This window comes from Mustela putorius, unplaced genomic scaffold (genome assembly GCF_011764305.1).
Source record: "Mustela putorius furo isolate JIRA1106 unplaced genomic scaffold, ASM1176430v1.1 tig00000460_pilon_pilon_pilon, whole genome shotgun sequence".
Lineage (NCBI taxonomy): Eukaryota > Metazoa > Chordata > Mammalia > Carnivora > Mustelidae > Mustela > Mustela putorius.
In genome coordinates this window covers 10,708,641-10,731,665 of record NW_025421389.1, presented here as the reverse complement: position 1 = coordinate 10,731,665, position 23,025 = coordinate 10,708,641, and the positions used below count along the sequence as shown (strand labels likewise).

Sequence of the window (23,025 nt, the reverse complement as noted above, 5' to 3'; positions counted from 1 at the left end):
GCAGAGGACATGAATAGACATTTCTGCAAAGAAGACCTCCAGTTGGCCAACAGACACATGAAAAAGTGCTCAGCATCACTCGGCATCAGGAAAATACAAATCAAAACCACAATGAGATATCACCTCACACCAGTCAGAATGGCTAAAATCAACAAGTCAGGAAATGACAGATGCTGGCGAGGATGTGGAGGAAGGGGAACCCTCCTACACTGTTGGTGGGAATGCAAGCTGGTGCAGCCACTCTGCAAAACAGCATGGAGGTTCCTCAAAAAGTTGAAAATAGAGCTTCTCTATGACCCAGCAGTCACACTACTGGGTATTTACCCTAAAGATACAAATGTAGTGATCCAAAGGGGCATGTGCACCCAAATGTTTATAGCAGCAATGTCCATAATAACCAAACTATGGAAAGAACCTAGATGTCCATCAACAGATGAATGGATAAAGAAGATGTGGTATAGATACAGATATAGAAATACACACGATGGAATACTATGCAGCCATCAAAAGAAATGAAATCTTGCCATTTGCAATGACATGGATGGAACTAGAAGGTATTATGCTGAGCGAAATAAGTCAATCAGAGAAAGGCAATTATCATATGATCTCCCTGATATGAGGAATGTGAGAGGCAAAGTGGGAGGTTTGGAGGGTAGGGAAGGAAAAAGCTAAATGAGATGGGATCGGGAGGGAGACAAACCATAAGAGACTCCTAATCTCACAAAACAAACTGAGGGTTGCCAGGGGGAGGGGGGCAGGGAGAGGGTGGTTGGTTATGGACATTGGGGAGGGTATGTGCTATGATGAGTGTTGTGAAGTATGTAAGCCTGATGATTCACAGACCTGTACCCCTGGGGCTAGTAATACATTATATGTTCATTAAAAAAAAAAAAACACTAGAAATGTTTCAACTAAAAAAAAAAACACTGTATTGAGCTATGATTGGCATATAAAAAGATATACATATTTCATGTATACAACCTTTGATGAGTTTAGAGATAAGTTTACACCCATAAAAGCATCACCACAGTCTGTGCCATAAATGTATCTATTACCTCCAGCTTTCCTCCTGCCCTCATTATTATTATTATTCTGTGGTAAGAACACTTGACGTAAGATCTTCTCTCTATGCAAATTTCATGTATACAGTATGAACTGTAGGCTCTGTGCTGTACGTAGGTCTCCAGGTGCTGTTCATTTTATGTAAGTGGAACTTTATATCCTTTGACTAATACCTGCCTGTTTCCTCCTCCCCCTCCCCCCAAACAGGCTCTGCCAACAACCACTATACTCCTGCTTTTTTGGGTTTGATTATTTAATTTTTTTAAGATTTTTTTATTTATTTGACAGAGAGCACAATCAGGGAGAGAGCCAGGCTCCCTGCTGAGCAAGGAGCCAGACATGGGACTCGATTCCAGGACCCTGGGATCATGACCTGAGCTGAAGGCAGAGGATCAACAGACTGAGCCACCCAGGCGCCCCCCTCCTTCTTTTCTTCTCATTCCATCCACCCTTGTCCCACTAGAACCATGTATCTAGTTGTTGAAAAAAGGTATAAGAAAGCAAGTCAGATTCCCTAGGTCCTGAGTTACAACCCTTTGGAGATGCCAATTTCCCAAGAATCTTAAGAGCTGCACTTTCTAATATGGTAGCCATGGTCATACGTGTCTATTAAGCTCTTGAACTACGGTTAGTCCTAACTGGGATGTGCTATAAACATGAAATACATACCAGATACATTAGACTTAGTATGAAACAATATGGAAAATATGTCATCAATAAATTTTATATTAACATAATATAATATATTTTAATATAATATAAATTTTATATTAACAACATGTTGAAATGACACTTTTTATCATTTCAGGTTAAAATGTGGCATTAAGACTAATTTCTCCTGTTTCTTCTAATGTTTTAAGTAAGGCTACTAGAAAATTTTAAATTATGAAAAAAAATTTTAATTACGAATATGGCTCACTTTATATTCCTGTTACACAGCACTGCTCTCTAGAGTATCAAATTTAATACATTTTGGTAATAATAATAAATCAATAAAGAGAAACATCCTATAATTGGACACTCATTATCCATTATGTAATTTCGGCTCTTTATTTTTTTCACCCGTCTTCCCCATAGAGTTTTTTAAAAAATCAACCAAAACAAAGTGAATAAATCTTTTTATGTTTTTTTTTCTTTTTTCTTTAAATCCCTTGCTATTTGGTGGGGAGGGGAGAGGAGGGGGCAGGAGGCAGGACATGGTAGCAAAGATGGAGACTTTGGAGAAGTTTGGACTTGTTTGCCGTGAAGGACAGGGAAATTTGGCCAGGAGCCAGCTGTTCATCTAGAAAACCATTGCAAATGCACCTGTCTGCATCTATAGCTTCCCCATCTGTGCTTATGCTGAAGGTAAAGACACACCTGTACACATGTAATTGACTACGTTAGGTAATTTTTCTTCTCGTTGTGTTTTCTGTATTATTACTATCGTTGGTATTGTGTCTCCTTCCCTTTCTGTCTCTTGCAATCTTTGTGAACCAGACACAAGTTTCCCTCAAGCTACAGTGGCTACAGAAATGACAAGGCTTGTAAGAAAGGAATTTGCATCCTGTTGTGTTATGAAAGTTGAATGTGAGGGAGATGAGGAGGTGTGGGGGAGGGCCCCAGGGTATGAGAGTGAGAAATACAATTTCTAATTCTCTGGTGAAGAAGTGTTTGGGCCTACAATGACTTCTGTGTCAGAAAGGCTAACTGAACACATACATACATACTTACCATAGGAAAAACTCAAAATAAAAAAAGAAAGAGCTCTCAGAATGATAAGGATTGGTTGTCTTTCATTTTGTCCAGAAACACTGCCTTGGGTGAACATAATCTCTTTGGGGAGATATTTCATTCCCTGTAACAGAGAATGGTGACGACGCCATCTTCTCCTCTTCCTCTCTGCCTCCATGAGATGTTTTCTCCTTCATCACAAACATCCAGAACACAGCAGGCATGGGCTCCCTGGGTCTGGGAGGAGACAGCAAGCTACTGGTTGCTACCTAATACCTTTGACTATTCTATGGGCCCACAGCAAGAAGAATTTCCACCAAGTCCATGCCTACATACAGAAATGACTAATCCCTAGTGAAAAGCCAGTCTTCACTCAGATTCTCACCATATTCCCTAAGAACTATTGCGAGGCCTCCAATCTCATTGCTCTGCATCTAGCATAGCCCATCTGAGCCACCTATTACAATACCCTGAGTACATTACAGTGTACTTGAGGGATTCTTCTGAAGAATCTAGTCTTATCATGCTTGAAACCCTTCAAACAACCCTAGGTAAGTTTTAGGAGGAAGTGTGAAACTCATACCATGTCTGACAAAGACTTCAACATGTTCAACAAGTGGTTCTTTTCTATTTCTCCCTCATCATCTCTTCCTGGTACTTTCAGCCTCCCATAAGACCCCTTTCCCTCTTCCTCTGACCTTTTCTGACATTATTCCGTCAACTCGAACTTGCTCAGTTCAAGTTGATAAGCACTAATTTAGCATTTATTATGTTTTAGGCACTGTTCTGAGGCCACCAAGATGAAGAAGACAAGGTCCATGTCCTCAAGACGATTATAACACCTGAAATGTTCTTTCCTATTCAACCAGCTGACGAACGGTGAGTTGTCTTGAAGGCTCAGTCGTGTCATACCAGCTTCAGTGGCTTTTATGGCCTTGTCAAGATGGAACTGCCCCTGTGCTTACTTCTATAATATCTAGAACCGTGCTGCACAAAGGGCCAGTCCACCATGAGAAAAGGAGCTTATGCCAGAATTTAAATCAATGTACTACTTCTTTTATTGAGAAAGCCTTAATTTTAAAATGTCAGCTAAACTAAACTATGTACTTAATGATGCTTTCCAGTAATAAACACTTTGAAGACCAACAGTTGGTGGATGGACCCTAGAAGGAGAGAATAAAAAAAAGAAAAAGTAGAATTTTGAAAATATAGTTGCTGATAATTTGGAAATTCAATAATACAACAAAGAATTAAAGTTGGTAGTCAACAGAAAAAATAAGGTGGAATCCTAAAGAGTAGTTCATGAAAAGACAGAAAATTTAAAAAAAGAATGAGGGAAAAAAAAGGATAAATTAAAAAATAAATAGCAATACGATATAGACTCAAATAAATAAATATATTAGGTGTAAGTTGTCTAAACAATTCAGTTAGAAGATTGTCAGTTATGACAATTAGAGATTGTCATATTGAATTAAAAAGGATGATCCAACTGCCCACAAGATACCTACTTTAAACAAAGACACACATAAGTCAAAAATAAATGAATAACAAAAGATAAACCACACTAACACTAATCAAAGTAAAGCTGAAGTAAGTACCTTAATATCAGAAAAAATAGATTTCAGAGCAAAGAATGCTACCAGGATAATGAAGGTCATTTCACAGTGGTAAAGAATCATGAAGGTTACATTAAATCCTAAATGTTTATTCCCTTAATAACAAGGCTTTAAACATGAAGGAAAAAACTGATTGAATTTCAAGAGCAATAAAAAAAGTTTAATATCATACTCAGAGATTTCAACACCCTTCTCTCAGTAATTGAGGGAACAAGTAGGCAAAAATGATTAAGAATATAGACTTGAATGACACTCTCAACTAAGCTGACCTAAATGACATTCATAGAACACACCACCCAACAATTTCAAAACACACATTCTTGTCGACATTTATCACTGTGCATCATATTCTGGACCATCAGTACACTTAAAAGGACTCAAGTCACCATTTTCAGACCACAGTGGAATTAAATTTTAAATCAATAATAGAAAGTTCTCTGGAAAATCCCCAAATATCTGGAAAATAACTAATGGAATTATAAATAACCCATGGGGTAAAATAGATCAAAAGGGAAATGAAAAAACATTTAAATAGGAGGAAAGTGAAAAAAAATATGTGCAAAGAGTGGGGTTCAGCTAAAGCAGTATTTGGTGGGAAATATTTTGTACTAAATGCCTACATAAAAGTCCCTAACGATCTCAGCTGCTAATTTAAGAATTAGAAAGTGAAAAACACTTTAGCAAGTAGAATCCACTGATACATAAAATAGATAATGATCATGTGGAGTTTAAACCAGAAATGCAGAATTAGGTTAACATCTGAAAATGAGTCAATATAATTTACCATATTGCTAGATTTTTAAAAGTCATAAGATCATCTCAATATAGGAAGAAGAGTTTTATAAAATTACACATCTATTCCTCAGTGAGGTGGCTAGGGTTAGATCATACAGAATCTTGTAAAGACTCTGGCTTTATCTCTCTCCCAGTGACATGAAATGCCATTAGGGGGCTTTAGGAAAGGATTGAAATTGTTTCCATTAAATGTTAATGAGATCACACTCCCTACTGTGTTGAGAATAGACTTGGTTGGGGAGTGAGGGTTGAACACAGAAGTAGAGGCATTTACAGTGATGCCTGTGATTGATGGCAGTGCTTGGTTGTGGAGGTGATGACAAGTGGTAGGATTCTGGATTCTGTTTTGAAGGATTGAGTTGAATGTGAGGTCAAGGATGATTCCCATGTTTTTGTCCTGAGCAAATGAAAGGGTGGTGTTATCATTAACAATGATGGTGAAGACTATGGGGCGGGGGCGTAGGGGAAGTGAATTCAGGGAAAGAAAGGTACTGATGATCAGGAGATCAATTTTGAGTATATTAACTTTGAGATGTCTATGGGACGCCCGGTGAAAATGTTAAATAAGTATTAAGAAATACAAGTTCAGAGGGTAGGAGAGAGCTCCAAGCTAAAGTCTGAAACTTGACAGTCATCAGCTTGTGAATGAAATCAACATTATAATAGAGGATGAGATCACCAAGAGAGTGTCGGTAGAGAAAAAGCCTAAGGACCCCTTGCTGGCACGGGCACCCAATACTTAGAAGGCGGGGAAGTGAAAGCCCTCTCCCTTGGATGTTAGCCCTTAGAGTACGGCAGGCACCATGACATGCACGTGCATTTTATAGCTCATTTAATGCTCAACTTGTAAAGTAAGTACTATTATTATAATACTTCCATTTTATAAATGGTTGAAAGGGAGACAGAAAGTTTAAGTAACTTAAGGATAAGGATAAGAAATATTCTAAGAATAGAAACAATATTGAAGAAAGACAAAAGGACTCAGATACGTGGAGATGAGCACCAAGAAAAACTAACTCGCACTCTATCCAGGCAAATGGGATGGGCTGATAGGGCTGCTTATATTACATATTTTTAAAGAATAAAATTCGTTGCAACTACGCAAAAACAGAAAGGAAGAAACCTAGTGTAAACGGGTAATGAAGGATCCATTCTGGAAGATAACACCACCCAAAGAAGCATGGAAAAACTCCAAAACAAGTGTTTTGTACTTAGAAAAAAGAAAAAGAAATACATAAACTCTATGAAACAAAAATAAGTAATCAGATGAGAAAATGAAATGAGATGAATGATGGTCACAACCGAGCCAAGAGCAAACTGAGAAGCAAAATAACAATTACATAGTTAATAAACAACTCTGAAGCAGCAAGGAACTAAATGAACATATCTGAATACTAAATCCATCACATTCCAGAAGAATCTGTGATTAGTCACAGAAAATGCAAAGGAAAAAAACAAAATTGAAGTGGTTAGGAGGAAGATACAGATACAGAGGATAATGATCCAAAATACTATTATTCATGTCCCCAGAGGAAATACTACAACACATTAAATAGAAAAATTATTTACTAATTTTTTAAAGATTTATTTATTTATTAGAAGAGTACCAGCAGGAGGAGCAGCAGGCAGAGGAAGAGGGAGAAGCAGGCTCTCAGCTGAGCAGGAAGCCCAATGTAAGGCTGGATCCCAGCACCCTGAGATCAGAGCCTGAGCTGAAGGCAGATGCTTAACCCACTGAGCCACCCGGGTGCCCCCTAATATTTTAGAAAGGAAGAAAGAACTGTGTCAGGGAATTGAAAGAAGTACAAAGAAGTACAGAAGGTTCTGTGAAAAAGTGATACAAAATGCTCAATTCTGAGATGTGTCTTGATGAATCTGCTACCCTTCAAAGTAAGAGGAACCGGTCTTGGGTACCCAAGAACAAAAAGTAATTCACTGATATTGGTGGGAGGTGGGGTGGGCGAGGATAGTGAGCAATGAGAATCGGGTAGCATTTAATGCAAGAAGGTGGTAGACCAATGTCCATAATGCGTTACTGTGAATCAGAGGCAGGAGCAATGTGAAACATACAAAAATTCAGGGAACATAATATCCATGAGCCCTTCTTGTAAATAAAAGAAAATGAAACACAGTCAATCGAGAGATGAATCATAACAGTTCAGAAATGGACAAGTACTGGCATCAGAATTCTTCTTACAGAGGGAACTTCCCTTAGGAAAAAATACTTTGATAAGCTTCCAGGCGTAATATAGTATTTCCCACCTTCGCAGACGTTTCCATATCTGTATATTATCTCTACTGTTATTTACTTAATATGTTTCTTTAAAATCACTCACGTCTCAATTTAGATTCATTTGTTTATAAAGTAAAGCTGCCATTATAGGCCTAAAAGAAAAATTGGCATCGCTTATAATAAGTAGAAGATAGCCAAGCATGAAAATAAATTCAGAGAAGCCCAAACAATGTAATTACTATTTAACCAGATCCTGTTGCCAACTTTCAAAGAGCTGAGCCTAACTCCTGCTCTGTCTCTCTCTCATGAAAGGAGAGATTGGTGCCATAGGTTATATGCCTATTCCCACCAAACTGAGACTTTCTTTTTGACCAGTTGACCTCATTAATAAACAGAGTGTAACATTTCGTCTTGTGATTCCATTTAATGCCATGTCTTTCTATCACCTTCAACTTCAGCTTTTGGGAAGCCTAAGTGGAGAGTGAGATCCTGTGAACACAGGAAATGAGAAATCATCGTGCTTGGGACCATAAGTGGAAGCTATTTTTGCTCTTCTACTGGGAGAGTGGAGATGCCATTAAGGGAAAAGAAGCCAAATGCATGTCTTAGTTTCCCAGGGCAAATCACCACGTAACAACTAACCACAGACCAGGTGGCTTAAAACAACACATATTTGTTCTTGCATTTCTGGAGGCCAGAAGTCCAAAATTGAGGGGTTGGCAAGGCTGTGCTTCTCCCAAAGGCTTTAGGGGAGATTCTTCCCTTGCCTTTTCCGGCTTCTGGAGGCTCCGCGCATTCCCTAGCTTGTGACCGAGTAACTCCGATCCATCTCTGCCTGTCTTTGTGCGACCTTCTCCTTCCCCTGTGTGTCTCTCTCCCAGGAGTCTCATATAAGGACACTGGTCATTGGGTTAAGGCCCACTTGATGCGCTAGATGATCTCATCTCAAGATTCTTAGCTTAATTACATCTGCAAAGACCCTTTTTCCAAGTGAGGTCCAACTTATAGGTTCTATAGGATTGGAACATGCATATGTCCCCTGAGGGTCAACACTGAATGCACAACAGTGGACAAGCAGATGAAACGCTCAGTGAGATGCTTTTGGAGTACCTGGCTGACTCAGTTAGTGGAGTGTGCAACTCTTGAACTTGGGGTTGTGTTTGAGCCTCACACTGGGTGTGGAGATAAAAAATAAAATAAAATAAATTGAGAATCAGTGAGCATCTTTTAAGATGGGAATTTATTTGGTTGAAATAAATTTGCTAATCAGCAAAATCGTTTTTGAACATGGGGATCTCAAATACTCCATTTGAAATTATTTGAATTGCTAGGATATAAAATCCTCCTTTTCCTTCCCCTAAATTTTCTGTCCAGCTATCACAAACACACTCCCACACACACAACTTTTTAAACTCTCCTGTTTGTAGGTAAGTAATGTTTTTTTCTCAAGTACATACATTTAAGTAGATCATACTCTTCCTTTTATGAAATGCTATCATTATTGATTGGCTCATGCAAGACCCCATTTTGTCTTATTCTGTTCCTGTTTTTATCCAACATTATATTTTTGAGGAATATCCACATTATTACCTGTACCTCAAGTTTATTTTTTTTTCTAAACCCTAGACAGTATTCCATCATATAGATATAATGCACTTTCTTGCTACTAGTTTCCCCTGGAAGGATCCATAAGACATTTCCATCTCTTTGCTACCACAATCAGTGCTGTGATAAACTTATTCCTGAGGTCTCCTTCTGCATTCACGTGTGAGCTTTTCTACTGTGGAATTGCTTGGTACAGGTGTATGAACACTTAAGTTCAAGAAAGCTAACTCTTGGGGGCCTGGGTGGCTCAGTGGGTTAAGCTTCTGCCTTCCGGCTCACTTCATGGTCTCAGGGTCCTGGGATGGAGCCCCACATTGGGCTCTCTGCTCAGCAGGGAGCCTGCTTCCTCCTCTCTCTCTGCCTGCCTCTCTGCCTACTTGTGATCTCTCTCTCTCTCTCTTTGTCAAATAAATAAATAAAATCTTTAAAATAAAAAAAGAAAGAAAGAAAGCTAACAGGCCAAAATGGTTACACCAATTTACACTTCTATCAGCAGTGCATTAGGGTTTCCATTTCTCCACATCCTCATCAGCACTTATTAGTAGGTGGCTTCATAGTTTTTGCCAATCAAACAAGAGCAAAGTATCACCGTATTCTTGTTTTAGGTTTACGTTTCTCTAATTACTGGTAAAATTAAGCATCTTTTTATATACAGACAGATAGTCCCTGACTTAAGACAGTTCAACTTTTTTTCAAATTTACAATGGTCGGAAAGCAGTATTCAGTCAGTAAAAACCATACTTTGAATTTTGAATTTTGATCTCTATCCAGGCTAGCAGTGTATGGTACCTCGAGATGCTGGGCAGCTCCCCATCAGCCACACGATCACAAGTGTCAACAATCAGCATACTTACAGCCATTCTGGTCGTCATTTTCAGTACAATATTCAATAAATTGCATGAGCTATTCAAAACTTTATCATGAAATTGGTTTTGTACTAGATGACTTTGCCCTGCTATAGGCAAATGTAAATGTTCTGGCCGTGTTTCAGGTAGGCTGGGCTGACCTATGATGTTCAGTAGGTTAGGTGCTTTAAATGCAACTTTAACTGTGATATTTTCAAATTGCAGTGGGTTTATTAAAATGGAACCCCATCATAAATTGAGGAAGATCTGTACCTATTGGTAAATCAAGTTTCCTTTTCTGTGTGTTACCTACGGATATGCTTTTCCTAGTTTTCTTTTGGGTGTCCATATTTTTCTGGTTGATGTGCCAGATACTAATCCTTTGTTACTTTTAGTCACAGAAAATATCTTTTAGTTAATTCAGCTTCCTGTACTGTCTCATGGCATCCTTTATTGAACAAAAATCTTTCATTTTAATGTGTTCAAATAACTCTATTTCCCTCCTTATGTATTGTGTTTTGGGGAGTCCTTCCTCCAACCCAATGTCAAAAATCTATTCGAAAATTTTTCTCATCATCGCTTCTCGGCCTTTTGGCTAAGATCAAGTGAAAATTTTTCTCATTAGCTTTGTAGTTAGGCCTTATTTATTTATTTATTTGAGGAAGCATGAGAGTGAAAGAGCACAAGCAGGGGGAGTGGTCCGAGAGAAGGGGAGAAGCAGGCTCTCCACCAAGCGGGGAGCCCGACTCAAGGCTCCATGTCAGGACCCAGGGATCTCGACCTGAGCCAAAGGCAGACACTTAACCGACTAAGCCACCCAGACCCTCCTACTTATATTTAGATGTTTTATATTTAGATGTTTACTCCATATAGAATCCTTACTTTCTTACATATGTAAAGTAGGAATTCCAATTCACTTCTGCCATATAAAGAGCAAATGTTCCCAACACTATTAACCAAATAACCTCTTCTGATGTTTTTTATTTTTTTTCCAAAGGGATTATGGCCTTTTAGAAAAGAGTTTCTACTCCTAAATGAATAAGGAATAAAAAAAGAAAGATACTTGGGGCATCTGGGTTGCTCAGTTGGTTAAGCCGCTGCCTTTGGCTCAGGTCATGATCTCAGTGTCCTGAGATCGAGTCCTGCATCAGACTCTCTGCTCAGCAGGTAGCCTGCTTCCTTCTCTCTCTCCCTCTGCCTATCTCTCTGCCTACTTGTGATCTCTGTCTGTCAAATAAATAAATAAAATCTTTTAAAAGAGAGAGAGAGATACCCTCAAGCTGGCCAAAAGCATGGAATAGCAATTAAAAATAATAAATACAAATAACCAAAGAATATGTTCAAACTTCCTAATAAACAAGAAGCCTAAAATCAAAACAACAATGAAATATCATTCTCATTTCTCAAGTTGGCAAAGATTAAAAAATTAAAATAATGCTTGATGTTGGTGAGCAGATGGCAAAATGGGCACTCATAATCTACTGGTGGTAATCTAAATTGGTAAAACAATATTTGGGGGGATATTTGGAAATATTAAATATCCTTGACTTGTAACTACATTCTTGGTTTATTAATTTCTGTCATAAAAATGTAACCTATGGAGGGGGTGTCCAGTTGGCTCAGTAGGAAGAACATATGACTCTTAATCTCAGGGCTGTGAGTTCAAGCCCCACGTTGGGTATAGAGATTACTTAATATAAATAAGAAATTAAAAAAATAAAGAACATAACCTCTGGACAAAATCCCAGCAATGGCCATGCAACTAGAGGATGCTTGATGAATGGAGGGGCTACTAAACTTTGACATGCAAGGAAATCTCTGCCATGTCACAGGCTGACCACAGAGATAATGGGACAGAAACTTCGGTGACCACATGCAATAAGAAATACAGACATTACGAAAATAGCTTGGAAAAGTCACTATACAAATGGAGGACCAAGATGTCAAAAACAATCCTGGGAGAGGTAGAATCTGATTCTCAGAGTCACCACCGTATATCCCTCAAAATATCAAGTTCTCAACAAAAAATTACAAAGCATCCAAAAAAAAAAAAAAAACAGAAAAAATGTGGTTCATTCACAGAAAAAGAAGAATTTGACAGAAATGTATATACCTGAAGAAGCCCAGATATTAAAATTAGTAGCCAAAGTTATTAAATCAACTGTTTAAACTATACTCAATGAGCTAAAGGAAACCATGGATCAAAAACTAAAAGAAATCAGGAGAATAATGTATTAACAAGTAGGAAATGTCAGTAAGGAGATGAAAATTATATAAAGGAACCAAATGAAATTCTGGAATTGAAAAACGTAACAACTGAAATAAAAATTCGCTATAGGGATTTAATGGCAGATTTTGGTAGGAATAATAAAAAGCCAGTGAACTTGAAGATAAGACAGTTGAAACTATGCAATCTGAGGAGCTAAAAGAATAAATAAAAGTGAACAGAAGCTGTGGGACACCATCAGACATACCAACATCTGTATCATTGGAGCCTAGAAGGAGAAGGGCAGGAGAAAAAAATATTGGGAGAAATAATGACTGAGAACTTTCCAAATTTGATGAAATATATAAAAATCTACACATCCAAGAAATTCAACAGGCTACAAGCAGATTGAACTCAAAGAGCTCCACACCAAGAAATACTAAAGTCAAATTGTCAAAGGACAAAGACAAAGAGAATCTTGAAACAGCAGAGAAGCAACTCATCACATACAAGTGACCCTCAATGAGATTAATAGCTGATTTCTCATCAAAAACCATGGAGGTCAGAAGGCTTTCAGATGAGATAGATAGATAGATAGATAGATAGATATAGGTATATAGATATATAAAGATTTTATTTATTCATTTGAGAGAGAAAGAGAGAGCATGAGCAAGAGTAGGGGCAGAAGGAGAGGAAGAGGAAGAAGAAAACTCCCCACTGAGCCAGAAGCCTGATGCAGGGTTCTATCCCAGGACCTGGGGATCATGACCTGAGCTGAAGGCAGACACTTAATGGACTGAGCCATGCAGGTGTCTCTATATATATTTATTTATATAACATAGAGTATATATGATATATTTATATTTTATTTATTTACTTACTCACTTATATGTACATAAAAGGGCTGAAAGAAAAAATACCATCAACCAGAAATTTCATACCTGACAAAACTATCCTTCAAGAATGAAGGGAAAATTAAGAAATCCACAGCTAAATGAAAGCTAAGGAAGTTAGTTACTAGAAGATTCGTTAAAGGACTCTTGGTACTAATCTGAGTCTAAATGAAGAAATAAAGAGCACTTGTAAAGTAACTACACAAGTAAATATAAAAGTCAGCATTATTTTATTTCTTGCTTATAACTTTTCTCTTTTTCTATATGATTTAAAAGGAAAATGCATTAAAACTTATAAATCTATGTTAATGAGCAAACAATTATAAAGATATAATATGTGACAACAATATAAAGGGGGGACAACAATGTATAAGAACAGGTATTTGTGTATTATTGAAACTAAGTTGGTATTACTTAAACTAGGTTGTTAAAGTTTAAAATGTAAATTGTAATCCCCAAGCCAACCACAAAGAAAATAACCAAAAAATATATAGAAAGTGGGGGTGGGAAGGAAGGAAGGAATCAAAATGGTGTACTAGAAAAAATTTAAAAATCAACTAAATACCAAAAAAGGCAATAATGGAAGAATTGAGGGGGAACGCATATAAAACATAGAGAAAGCAATTAACTGGCAGAGGGCAAGTCCTTTTTTTATTGGTCATTACTTTAAATGTAAATGTATTAAACTCCCCAACCAAAAGGCATAGATAGGCTATCTATCTACAGACTGAATGTTTGTGTGCCCCCAAAATTCGTATGCTGAAATGTAACATGGGATTGAGCTTCATGTCCCGCTCCCTGCTCAGCAGGGAGTTGGCTTCTCCTTCTCCTTCTGCCCATCCCCCCCACTCATGCTCTCTCACACTCTCTCTCTCAAATGAATAAATAAAATCTTTTAAAACCTGGTGATTCACAGACCTGTACCCCTGGGGATAATAAAAATATATTATATGTTTATAAAAAATTTTTTAAAAACTTTTTTTAAATCGTTTAAAAAATGAAAGAAATAAATTTCTAGACACACTACCAGAACTGAATCATGAGGAAATAGAAACTCTAAGTAAGCCTAAACTAGTAAGAAGATTTAATCACTAATTAAACCCTCCAAATTGAAAAAAAAAAAACAGATGCCTTCACTGATGAACTCTATCATACATTTAAAAAAGAATAAATACCAGTTCTTCTCAAAATCATCCCCCCAAAATGAAGGCAACTCATTCTATGTGGTCAGTATTACCAAGCTAGATAGAGATATCACAAGAAAAGAAAACTACAGCCCAATATTCCCTATTAATAAAGATGAGAAAGTTCTTCACAAAACACTACAAAACCAAATTCAGCAGCATCTTAAAAATATTATTCTCCATAAATAATATAGATAAGTTGAACTTCATTGAAATTAAAAAACTTTTGGGTGTAAAAAGATTCTATCAAGACCACGAAGAAACAACCCACAAAAAGGGAGGAAATATTTGCAAATGACATATCTGGTAAGAGTTTAATATCCAGGGCGCCTGGGTGGCTCAGTGGGTTAAAGCCTCTGCCTTCGGCTCAGGTCATGAACTCTGGGTCCTGGGATCGAGTCCCGCATCGGGCTCTCTGCTCAGCAGGGAGCCTGCTTCCTCCTCTCTCTCTCTCTGCCTGCCTCTCTGCCTGCTTGTGATCTCTCTCTGTCAAATAAATAAATAAATAATCTTTTAAAAAAAAAAGAGTTTAATATCCAGAATATATAAAGAACTCCTGCAACTCAATTCACAAATGAGCAAAAAACTTGAACAAATGCTTCTCCAAAGAAGATACATGGATGGCCAATAAGCATATGAAAACATGCTCAACATCATTAGTCACTAGGCTGCAATCAAAACCACAATCAAACACCACTTTGCATCTACTAGAACAGCCATAATGTTTTTTGTTTTTTTTTTTTTTTTTTTTTGACAGAAACTAAAAGAGTTGGCAAGAATGCAGAGAAATTGAAACCCTCATGCTTTGCTGGTAGGAATGTTAAATGATACAACCACTGTGGACAAAATTTAGCAGTTCCTCAAAAAGTTACACACAGAATTACAATATAACCTGGCAGTTCCACTCCAATGTATGTGCTTTAAAAAGCAATTGAAAAGAGGGACTCAGGGGCACCTGGGTGTCTCAGTCAGTTTAGTGTCTGCCTTCTGCTCAGGTCACGATGCCAGGGTCCCGGGATCAAGCGCCATATCGGGCTTCCTGCTCAGTGAGGAGTCTGCTTCTCCCTCTCCCTCTGCACCCCCTCATTCATGTACATGCACACTCTCTCTCTCTGTCAAATAAATAGAATCTTTTTTTAAAAAAAGAAAAGAAAAGAGGGACTCAAACAGATACTTGTATGACAATGTTCACGGCAGTGTTATTCACAATAACTGAAAGGTAGAAATGATCTAAATGTCCCTTAACTGATGAACCGATAAATAAAAGGTGATACATGCACACACACACACACAAAATGTAATATTACTCAGCTATAAAAAATGAAATTCTGATCATGCTTCAACTTGAATGAAGACATTGTGCTGAGTGAAATAAGCCAGAGACAACAAGTGTTGTCTATCCTACCTATATAAAATGTGTAGAATAAGGAAATTCATAGAAACAAGTAGTGGCTTTGAGGTGACAGGGGCCATGAGGAGCTCTTGCTTAATGGGCGTGGAGTTTCTGTCTGGAGTGAGGAAGAGTTTTAGAAATATTTCGGAACAGTGGTGAATGTTGCATAATATGCAAATACATTAATGCCACTGAACTGTACCCTTGAAATGGTTAAAAGGGCAAATTTTATGTTATATGTAATTTACTTCAATAAAAAGTAAAAAAAAAAAAAGAAGAAGAAGAAGAAGAAGTAGTGATGGTCCTTCATAGCAGTGAGAGGAAGAATTACCCATCCCACAACTTGGATGATTCTTAAGAACATAAGCATGACTGAAAGAAGACAGACATGAAGACATTTAGAGGGAAGGAAACATGTGATACTATATGATTCAGGGAAAACACTCCTGGCAGAGGCAGGGGGTGAAGAAGGATTGAATACAGAGGGGTCTGAAGGAACCTTCTGGGATGACGGAAATATTCTATATTTTGTCTGTGGAAGTGGTTGCATGACGATTTATATCTGTCAAAACTCATTGAACTATACACCTAAATAGATCAATTTTAGTCCATGTAAATAAGACCTCAATAAACCTGATTTTGAAAAAAGATGCCCCTTGCAGAAATGTTGGCCTCTGCTTTTGGAACGCTATGGACCCATTAGTCCAGACTCAGAGCATTTAATCTGTTCCTGGAGTTTGACTCCCTTCTCCTGCTGGCCTCGCAGCCATGCCCATGCAGAGCCAGGAGTTCCAAAACCATTGGCTGGATGACATTTTTATTACTCCCAGCTCTGGAAACCTGGCTAACGGGGACCCCACAAGCCAGCAATGGAGGAGAAACAGAAATGACAGTTTGTTGAAGGTGGCAGGGACAAGGAACCAAAGGTGGAGATGGTCTGCCCCCAGAGCAAGAAGACTGGGGGGAGAAAGGAACTCTGAACACCTTTGCTTGTCCTTTCATACTCCTCTGCCCAGAAAAGGGAAATTCCTCCCTTCTGACAATCCCGCATCAAAACAGTCTTTGGCAGGTGTTCTTGGCAACCACACATAGAAGGAGGGTCTCTCCCGGCTGAGGTGTTTGTCTCTGTAACCCCCAGAGTGACACGCAGGCTTCCCCAGCCTTCTCACTGATGGCACCATGATTCTGCCACCCTGCCCAGGAAAGGACACTGCCTGCTGCCTCCTGCTCCCCTCCCAGTGGGACCTGTTGAGGCCTGTCGTTGGTTTCCTCTCCCTCTCATAATCCTGCCAGCCCAGTAGGGGTTGTTGGGGGCAGACCATGGGTGTGCCTCACCCTGGGAAAATGCTCTATCGTTGGTCCCAGCCAGGAAAAGTGATTGCCTTGGAGACAGCTGTACTCAGCTCCCATGGGCGAGGCGAGGAACTCAGCCATCTCTCCCAGGGCCACTGGCTCTCACTTCCAGATGCACCTGGGGACCTGGGTTTGCCTGTGGGGCAAACTGGAAAAGGAGAGTGAAGAACAGGAAATGTTAGCCAGGAAACCAGTACATTTTCTGTGGCGGATAGAAACACTGGGGAAGAGTTAGATCGCTGTGGTCTGCACCTAACACCCCAGGGTTTACAACAGACCCTGGAAACAGCCCTATCCAACTGTCTCTTCTCACCCCTAAGGCAAGAACACTGCAAAGAGGTTACCTGATTTGTTCAAGTGTCATGGCAGACGCCTGGCGGCAGCATCAGGACTGCAACAGGTTCTCCAGGGCCATCTTATCAGGCCTCAAAAGCCGTCAGTGGCTCCCCTCTTCTCCCAGAGTAAAAACTGAAGTCCTCAGGGTGGCCTCCAAAGCCCCCACATGATCTGCCTTCCCTCCTCCAACCCCAAACCTCTCTGATCTCCGCTCCTTCCTCTCTCCTTTTTCCCTCCACCCCACTGCACTAGCTGCTCACTGAGCGCCCGGGCCTGCTCCACATCCTTCCCCAGTCTCCTCCAAGGCTTGGCAAACTCTCACCTTTCAGTAAGTCCTCTCTCGGATCTCATATAATGACTCGACCAGTCCCCTAGCCCCTCTGCCACGCTAACTCCCCCTACCCAGTCCGACTTCTCTTTTTTTCTCAGCACTCACTGCCTACTGCACCTCCAATGTCCTTATTTAGGAGGCTTCCTGCTCTTCTTTGCCTCTGCCACCAGCATGTCAGCTCCACAAGGGGGGGCTCCATGCATTTTGTTCACTTCTGTGACCCCAACATCTATGGGAGGCCTAATACAAGTGCTTGCTGAACGAATGATTAAATGAGCTTTTTAAAGTGTGCATGTCCTGTACATTGACTTATCTTTCTAAATTTTCCCCCAAAGGTTTGATATCAAACTTACCAAAGGATACACCTGCTTTTTAAATTTAGCCACCTGGTCCCTCCACCCTCCAGGGCAGGAGCTGAGGTCAGCATCCACTCCCAGCTCCCTGCTTAGAAGACTGTTGGAAACACCCTATAGCTCGAGGGAAACAAGTCCCTGACAAAGGCTGGCACCACCGCAGAAAGGTCCCAAGTGAGTAGAAGCTAGCCCTTGGTGGTGACAAGACCTGTACATGGAAAACTGTAAGACATCGATAAAAGAAATTGAAGAAGAAACAAGCAAATGAAAAGATATTTGTATTCATGGGTTGAAAGAATTAGTATTGTTAAAATATCCATATTCCCCAAAGCAATCTACAGATTCAGTGCCATCCCTATCGAAATTCCGATGGCATTTTTCACAGAAATGCAACAAACAATCCCAAAATTTGTATGGAACCACAATAGATCCCAAAGAACCAAAGCAGTCTTGAGAAAGAAGAACAAAGCTGGAGGTGATGAGCTCCCTGATTGCTAACTCTGTTACAAAGCTATAGTCATCAAAATCGTACGGCACTGTCATGAAAAATAGATACAAAGATTAATGGAACAGAAGAGAGATCCCAGAAATTAACTCGTGCCAAAATAGTCTATTAATTTATGACATAAAGCCAAGACTATACAATGGGGAAAGGACAGTCTTTTCAGTAAATGCGGGGAAAACTGAACAGCCACATGAGAAAGAATAAAATTAGACCACTGTCCTATGCCATACACAAAATTGACTCAGAATGGATTAAAGACTTGCATGTAAGACCTGAAACCAAAAACTCTTAGAAGAAAACATAGTCAAAGCTATTTGACTTTGGCCTTTTGGGGATCTGACTCCAAAAGCAAAGGCAACAAAAGCAAAAATAAGCATGTAGGACTACATCAAACTGAAAAGCTTGACACAGCAAAGAACATCACCAACAAAGCAAAAGACAACTTACTGAATGGGAAAAAATATTTGCAAATCCTATATCGATTGGTGGTTCATATCCAAAATATACAAAGAATCCTACAACTCAAGAGCAAAAACACCACACAACCTCATTCAAAAATGGGCAGAGGATCTGATTAGACATTTTTCCAAAGAAGACATCCAGATGGCCAACAGGCACATGGAAAGATGTTCAGCATCACTCATCACCAAGGAAATACAAATTGGAACCACAATGAGATCTCACATCACACATGCTAGAATGGCTAGTATCAAAAACAGAGGAGATGACAAATGCTGACCAGGGTGTGAAGAAAACGAAGCCCTTGTGCACTGCTGGTGGGAATGTAAATTGAGACAGCCACTATGGAAAAGGGTATGGAGGTTCCTCCAAAAATACAATCTAGCAACTCCACTTCTGTGTATTTATCCATAGAAAACAAAAATATTAATTGAAAAGCATGCCCATTATATATGCACCCCATGTGTTTCTATTTTCAAGAGCCAAGATATGGAATCAACCAAAATGTTCATCAAAGGATAAATGGATAAAGAAGATGTGGTCTGTAAATATGGAAGAATACTACTGAGCTAGAAAAAAGAATGTAATCTTGCTGTTTGCAACAACATGGATGAAGCTGGAGGACCTTATGCTAAGTTAAATAAGTCAGACAGAGAAGGACTAATACCATATAACCTTACTTACATGGGGAGTTTAAATAACAAAACAACAAACCAAATTCACAGATATAGAGAGCAGACTGGTGGTTGCCAGAAGCCGGGGGTGGGAGAAACAGATAAAGGTGGTCCAAAGATATGAGCTTCGAATTATGAAATAACTATGTCCTGGGGATGCATGTACAGCATAGTGTCTATAGTTAATAATACTATATTGCACACTTGAAAGTTGCAAAGACAGTAGATCTTAAGTCCTCATCACAAGAAAAGAAATTTTTCACCATTATGTATGGTGATGAATGTTCACTAGACTTACTATGATTGTTTTGCAATATGTGCAAATATTGAATCATGTCATACACTTGAAACTAGTATAATGTCATATGTCAACTAAACCTTAATAAGAAAGGGGAAGGAAGGAAGGATGGATGGAAGGAAGGAAAAAAGAGAGAGAGAGAGAAGCTCCTAGTACTTTCCATAGCCAGGGAAGAGAGCGGGAGCACCCCAGACTGATGGGGGACTAACAAACAGCCCCAAATCACTGAGAAATGCCCATGTGCCGCAGCTCACAGACCCTGGCCCAGGAAATCATTGGAAATAGGCCTGCACTTCTTCAAATACAAAGAACCAATAAGTGTGAAAACACACACACTTCGTTCCAAGGGGCCTGAAATGCTCCAAGAACAGACACTCTGCCTGGCATGGAAAGAACATGACCCTCACTGCGCCCAGGTTTCCTTCCCCTTGGATTTCCCATCTTCAGGCCCTGAACTTTCACTCCTCTTCCCCCAGGTGGATTACTGGCCTCTTCCCTGATGCGGCCAGGCTGTCCAACTTTGCTGCCGAAACGCCCCGTGATCAGACAAATTCATCCACAACAAGCTACTTGAGTGGTACCTGAGAAAATAGAGAGAACACAGACTTGAGATGTGGAAGATCCGGAACTGAGGCTTCTGAGGACCTTGGGCAAGTCTCTCCTCCATAAAATGAAGAGTAACAGGACAGTGCCTGTCCCCCAGAAATTCCAGGAGGATTCATGAGGCAGGTATGCAGAATTACTTTTTAGATACCAAACAACAGCAAAGAAAGGGTAACAGTCATTGGTGATTCTTACAGGATGCCTTGAAGTGAGGGCACTGCCTGTCTCCAGTCAATTTCCAACTATGCAATTTTAGATGTGATTCAATCTCGGTGAGGAGAAAACTTTGGTTCTATTGAACCTCCTTGGTGTTTCTCAAATCATATGCTCACCCATTCTGCCAAGGGGTAAAGACGGGTTTGGGGGAAACTGCTCTCACCTGTTCTTTCCCATCTGAGACAGCCCCTGGGAGAAGGCAGCCAGAACCCGGGGACACGAAGCCCTTCCTGACCTACGAGGGACTCAGATGTCTGGCTCCCTCCTGCATGGCCAAGGAGACAGTTGCAGCTGCTGGAGAGGGAAATTCAGCACTTTATCGCAGGACCACTACCTGGAAATGGAATATTTCCCCCCACAAATAGTCTGTTATTCCAGGTATGAACTTTCTATCTCACTTTCCACCTTCAGATCTGACCGAAATGCAGGAGAGACTGTGAGCAAATACCTCCTGGTGACCGTAGGGGAGATAATGGGACTAAATGCAGAAGTCCCAGGGTAGGTGGGACCACCCCACAAAGAGTCATCTCCAAAAGCCAGGACTAGCCCAGTCAGAAGAGCTCCCTCCCAATGCCCTGTGTGGTGCCATCGGGCCCCATGTCCCCAAGGGGGGACAAGGCTCCACCAGGCCCCCTTGTGGTCAGAGAGGGCTTATCTGCAGGATGGGTGGGTTCAAGAACTTATGGAAGTTTCTCCCCACATGGGAATTGAACCCATGCCCTAAAGGACACAAGTCCCATTAACGCCCCTCCCCTAGGAGGCGTGTTCTGGCCAGATGATGTTGGGGCCTCCCTCATCACAAGCTGTCAAAGCACAGGTGTCTTCCTTCACCATATTCCTCCCAATTATAATGATATAGTTACTGGGGAGCTTATCACCCAGTATCCACATCCACAAAGAAAGCCTCCACCCCTCACCATAATGTCAAGACTGGCGCTGTCTTGAGAGAGAAGTAGGAATTCCACGCAATGGGGTGGTGGTGTGGGTGTTCTGGGCAGAGTGGAGCCATCTGTGAAGAGGTGCGGAGTCCCAGGGACAAGTACAGAGCTTAAAGGACCTCAGGGCACCTGCCAGACAGTGCAAGACAGGATGAAGAGCAGAAGCTCCTGACCACTCGAGAATATCAAGCAAGGGATAGGCTAGGGGGCTGTGGAAGGATGTTAGGCGGAGTAGGTGAGACCATCAGACTTTTTACCGAGATGATCTCATGACAACATGACAAAGAGGCCTGGAGAGAAGCCTCTAGGGGCAGGAGGCTGCAAGATGCTATTGCTATGGTCCAAGCAAGAGACTGGAGAGGCCTGGAGTAGGACACGGCAGTGGGACTGGAGGAAAGAGAATGGAGTCAAGAGATAGAACAAAAGACTTGGAGTCTTTTGTTTGGTGGTTAAGTTTGGTGGTGGATGGAAATGGGGTGAAGGACAAGAGCCCAGCAAGCAATCCAGTTCTTCCCAGCACATCTTCACTCCAAGTCCTCCCTCACTGGGCCTGGGAGGAGAGAGAGATCTGGCTCATTGATCAGATTTCACATAGCTCACCATTTCCTCTGACAAAGAGGGATAGTTCAGAAATCCCACATCTGTTTGGAAACAGCCACGGACTCACAGGTCTGTCCTTGGTCAAAGAAGGACCCCCGTGGCTCCTGACCCCTGTTTTGAGTCCGTGTACCCAAGGCCAGCTGGCTGCCCAGGCCATCTGTGACGTGCCATTGTTTGTCCCCCCACCTGTTCTGGGGGCCTGAACTGCAGGCCTGGGATGAAGGTCAGGTTCTGGGGCTTGTTCTTTCTGTATAGGGGCTAGAATGACTGAAAGACGGAAAAGTAGAAAATCCTAGATTTCTATGCTTTTTTGCAGCCCTGAAAGAAACTGGTAAAAGATCTCCTTGCTTCCTAAATGATCTCATCCACCGCCTGGAGAAGATTGCATGACCTCCACACACAGGCAGATAGCAACCAGCAGCTGAGATGATGGGAGAGATTAATTTCCCCATACAGGGCAGTTTCTCCCCTTTTTGCATAGGCAGCAATTCAATAAATAATTAATGCTTGTTAATCTTTTAGCTATTTCTCCCGTTGTAAAAAATTAATTGGTCTTCCATCATCTATTGCATTGGAACCCGGAGGTATTTGGCCTCTGTCCACCACCTGCTGAAACTTGTTCCTGCCGATGCTCGGTGGTGTGCAGCGGTTACGCTCGACTGTCCTGCCCAGCCCCCAGGTTCAGCGCCCGAATGGGAGTGCGCAGTGCTGCGGCAGGCACGTCCAGGGGAGGCTCGCACAAACACTGTCTCTTTCTTCCAGAAAGCTTAGGGAGTTTGCAAACACTCCTTCTCACATCTCCTCCCTAGTTGCT

At 40.6% G+C, this 23,025-nt stretch overlaps 1 long non-coding RNA gene across 1 annotated transcript; it reads left to right on the top strand.

Moving 5' to 3' along the window:
* Positions 1-3,559: 3,559 nt before the first annotated feature.
* On the top strand, positions 3,560-22,697 carry LOC101682423. Its single transcript, XR_200317.3, has 4 exons — positions 3,560-3,654; positions 20,331-20,583; positions 20,860-21,051; positions 22,528-22,697. It is a non-coding gene; the product is annotated as an uncharacterized LOC101682423 (long non-coding RNA).
* The last annotated feature ends 328 nt before the right edge of the window (positions 22,698-23,025 follow it).